This window comes from Penaeus chinensis, chromosome 16, assembly GCF_019202785.1.
Source record: "Penaeus chinensis breed Huanghai No. 1 chromosome 16, ASM1920278v2, whole genome shotgun sequence".
NCBI classification, from domain to species: domain Eukaryota; kingdom Metazoa; phylum Arthropoda; class Malacostraca; order Decapoda; family Penaeidae; genus Penaeus; species Penaeus chinensis.
In genome coordinates this window covers 20784405-20789404 of record NC_061834.1, presented here as the reverse complement: position 1 = coordinate 20789404, position 5000 = coordinate 20784405, and the positions used below count along the sequence as shown (strand labels likewise).

Genomic DNA, 5000 nt, shown 5'->3' with positions numbered 1-5000 from the left:
TGGTGGAACCAAACAACACCTATCCTCGAGGAAAGCTGCCACACGTAAAATGTTGTGATATAGAAGTCGTGAACATCGGCTTTGAGTTCCTATTACAGTCTCAGCTCTGGCTCATTGAGAGATATTTATTTGCAGGATAAGTCACAAGCTTTTGAAATTTATTGAATATTATTGCTTTGATTGGAATACTTATGTATTTAAATTTTTTTGATGATTTTCTTGCAATTCTTCTTCAGCACTTTGTTTTAGACCGAAATGATGGTGAGAATGACGTTTATTATCATTTTTATTATTTTCAATTTGTTTTTTATTATCATCATTATTAGTACAAAAATAATGATACGAATGATAATGTTGATAATTATAGTAATAATGAAAATAATAATAATAATGAGGATAACAGTAATGGTAATATTGAGGATAACAGTAATGATAATAATGATGATAATGGTAATAATGATAATGATCATTTAAAATTGTTATCATTATTGGTATCATTACAATTACTGTTATTTTTCTTGTTGTAATTATATTTATTATTATCATTATTATTATTATTATTATTATTATTATTAGCATTATTATTATTATCATCATCATTGCTATCATTATAATAATATTATAATGAAGTGATAACAATTATTATTATCGGTATTATTATTACTATTATTATCATTATTATAATTATTATTATTGTTACTATTATTATTATTATTATTATTATTATTACTATTATTATTATCATTATCATTATCATTATTATTTTTATTATTATATTTATCACTGATACTATTATTGTTATTGCTATTACCATCCTTATTATCATTATTATCATTATCATTGTCATAATGATAACATTTATTATTATTATTATTGATATCACTATTACTGTCATTATTATTAGTATTATTGTTATTATTATTTTTATTATTTCATCATCATCAAATCGTTGTTATCACTATTGTCATTATTATTATTGTTATCATTATCATTGTTGTTGCTGTAGTTTTTATTATTATCATTACTATAATTTTTTTGATTGCCACTTCGTTTTTATTTTTATAATAATAATGATTATCATCGATGTTATTATTTTTTTCTATTTTTTTCTTATCGTCATTATTATCAATGTTGTTATTGCTATTATCATTATTATCATTACTGCTATCATTACTGATATCAAGGTGTTATTATTATTGTCATGTTTTACTTACCATGTTATCATCATTACCATACTATTATTATAGCCATTATGATTTCTATTATTTCATTATTTCTCTTATATCTGTTATCAGTGTTTTCTTTTTCATTCTTGTATTATGAGTGTTGTTGTCGTTATTGTTATCTGAACAGCTATTACTAATGTTATATCACTATCATCATATTATTGTAATTATGATCATTATAACAATCAATAATTTTGTCAATATCATCACCATCGTTATTATTATTGTTACTACTACTATTACTACTACTACTTTTATTATAAACGTTATTATTGATAGTACTATTACTATCATTATTATTATTATTATTATTATCATTATTAGCATTATCATTATCATTATTATTAGCATTATTATTATTATTATTATTATTATTATTATTATTATTATTATTATTATTATTATTATTATCATTGATGTTATTAGTATTATTCTTATCATTATCAATAGTATTGCTATTAGCATTCATATAACCAATTTTGACTGTTATCGTTATAACTTCAATCATTGTTTTGATCCTTAGCATTATCATATTCAACATTATTGCCACTATTGCCATTATGATTGGCACTGAGATTATTAATATAATTTACTGGTAGTTATTGCTGCTGTAACTTCCACACTTATTTCTACCTTTAATATTCCCAAATTATATAATTGTTTGTTTATGTCTGAATGCAGTGTAAATGTGTGTAATTTTGTGAATGTAAAAGTGTGTTTATGTGGTGTGTGTGTATTTATATGTGTGTGTATCTGTGTACATGTGGCGTAGGTGTGTGTACGTACACGTGTGTAGATGTATGTGTGTAGGTGTGTTTGCGGCAGGGAAAGGAGGGGGGGAGACATGGGCATGAGGGACGAGGGGTCTTTCATTATGAATGCCAAAGCCTACCGTGAGAAAACTCGAATGCCCAGCACTGTTGACCAACATACGAAATCTTCTTGATCCTTGGGTTATGGAATGACATCTCTATGCAGTGTAAGTTATCCGTGAATTAATAGTTTGAAGTGAAAAGGCACTCAAGGAAGTATCATTTATATTACAGACTGATATGACCAATAAAGAACATTATAAACATGATAATAAAAAAAAAAAAACATTAATGATCATCCTGTAGTAGAAATATAAAATTATTCAATTTATCCTCGAGGAAATTAATTCAATTGTTTTGCTGCTATCTCCCGATAACATTTATTAGAGAAAAAAGGTGACACCTGGAAAGACATCTTAATTACTGAATGTAGAATTCCTGGAGTGCCAAAGGTAGGCTTATACCTTTTCTATGGAATTTACCATATAATATATACAATAACAGGACGGCAAAGTAACGCACGCATGGTAAAGGTATGTACACTAGAATGGTATTTATATTGGAAAAGCCATTTATAAAGGAAAACCAATCACGCACAGACACATGCACTGACACACATACACGCACAAACACATACACAGATATAAACATACAAACACACACATACACACACACATTTAAATATCTACAATAACCTCTTGTTGAAATTGTAGGAAAGTTTTGCTTTAGATCATTATTATTATTTTTTTTTTTTTTTTTTTTTTTTTTTTTGCGTATTTACAGAATAAAATATTCAATCTATTTCTTAAAACACTGTTTGTTTTCATAGTTAACAGACACAAACAACGAATAACATTGAAAAGAAATCTTGTAATATATTCTCAAGGATTCCGAATAAAATATTTATGTAATCATACAGCACGTTTGTATAACAACACATTAATATAAACGAATACAGTATTCATATAAACATCAAAATTCCTCTACCATGTCCCTATTAAGTCACACAAACATTATCGCAGCTGACATTTAAAAATTGTATGGCCCTAATACCTTTACGCCAACGAAAAAACAACAACAGAAATTCGGAAATTTTCCCTGCGCGTAATGGAAAGTTCCCAAAAGATGGTTCAAGGTAAACAATGCAACGTGTAGAGTAAGCGGTCCCTGGCACTCATTCAAACTTTGTCTTTTTGTTGATGGAATGAAGCTGTAGAGTGAAAAGTACGCTTTTTTTGTATATATAATATTTGTTACGGGCTTGGTCTGAATAAGATGTATATGAGGTATCGGTAAGATGGTAAAAACAAATGCAGGAGAAGAGAGGATGTGGGAGACAAAGTGCGTGAGAGGGAGATAAGGAGGAGGAGAAGGAGGAGACAGAGAGATAGAGAATGGGAGAGAGAGAGAGAGAGGGAGAGAGAGAGGGAGAGAGAGAGAGAGAGAGAGAGAGAGAGAGAGAGAGAGAGAGAGAGAGAGAGAGAGAGAGAGAGAGAGAGAGAGAGAGAGGGGGGGGGGGGGACTGAAAGAGAGAGAGAGAGAGAGAGAGAGAGAGAGAGAGAGAGAGAGAGAGAGAGAGAGAGAGAGAGAGAGAGAGAGAGAGAGAGAGAGAGAGAGAAAAAAGAGAGATGCAGAGAGAGACCGAAAGAAAAAACTAAATCGAGAAACAAGACAGAAAGGAGGGAAAGGAAGAAAAACAACTAAAAAGAGAAACAAGGGAATAGCGAGAAAAAAACAACTGAATAGAGGAACAAGAGAGAGAGATCGAAAATAAAATACGCGCCATTGAAAAGCAACAACAAGTCCACTGACGATATCCATTAGAGTTAAAGTTAATCTACTGATCGATTTATTTCCCTTGGCACACGTCAGGGGCAAGACCGGTCGATAGAGTTCATAGAGGAAGAGCGGCAAGGCAGAGGATAAGGATATGATAACCTTATCAACCGGAAGGATTCGCGTATGTAGTTACAGATTATATATTTTTTTAAAGTTAGGAATATTTTCTTCTTTGAGGATATTAGATGGGCGCGTGTGTAAAGTGAAATTGGTGCGCCAGTCATCTAAAGTAAATGGGCGAGAAAAAAGAAAATACAATTATTCACCATAAGAAAAAAAAAAATACACACACATATACATACACATATGTGTGTGTGTGTGTGTGTGTGTGTGTGTGTGTTTATAAAATCAAAATCATTGCTTGAGAATTGATGGTAATTACCCACCTATGTCAAAACCAAGGGGAATAATTGACGTTTTCGGTTATGGGTCGTAAGCAATGTCCGCTTGAAAACTACCTGTTATTTTTATAACATGTCCATTCAACACAAGCCAAGGGGTCACAACGGGAACGGAATATGTCAGGACTGAGTGCATGACTGAAGAACTCGCGATTATGATGTTAGAGCACGGGATATTTTTCTTTGATTTTTTCCTTCAAAATCAGGTATTGCTGTTGCTATTTTTTTTTTTTTTTTTTTGAAAAAAAAAAATACTGGTTCGTTAAGCCCAGGACTTTCTTTGGAAATATAAGATGGATGATTAAGATTCCGTAAACACATACATTGTACATTAGATGAATTTCACGTCCATTCAACACAAGGCAAGGGGTCACAACGGGAACGGAACTTGTCAGGATAGAGTGCCATCATTAGACGAGGTTGGGAGCGGTGCTGACTTCGATATGCTGCACTCACCTTCAGTTGATTATATTTCTCGTCGGATTGAAAAGAAACAGCTTTCTCGGTTGAAAATGATCACTGGGTGTTGGGAGGAGCTCGGGTGGTGCGCCTCCTTCAGAAGCAAGTTTTCTTCTGCGTTCACGGGAGGTTAGGAGACGATACCAAGGGCTTTTATTGCTTTCCAATAAGACGAATTACAAGAACTGAAACGATCCTGTAATTCCCGCACTTGACGTTTTACGCGACCGGGGGAAAATCCGTAGTTCTGTTACATTACACGG

General features: G+C 31.7%; 1 protein-coding gene across 4 annotated transcripts in view; it reads right to left on the bottom strand.

The window, feature by feature from the left end:
* Positions 1-5000, bottom strand: part of LOC125033556 (alanine racemase-like) — a 12544-nt gene that overhangs the window by 6983 nt on the left and 561 nt on the right. Inside the window, exon 1 of one of the 4 annotated variants that reach the window (XM_047625162.1) lies at positions 4735-5000. This exon is cut by the window's right edge and continues 188 nt beyond it. The exons of the other annotated variants lie outside the window; for them this stretch is intronic. The gene's annotated coding sequence lies outside the window, so the exon portion shown is untranslated. The remainder of the gene's footprint in view (positions 1-4734) is intronic. 4 annotated transcript variants of the gene reach the window in all.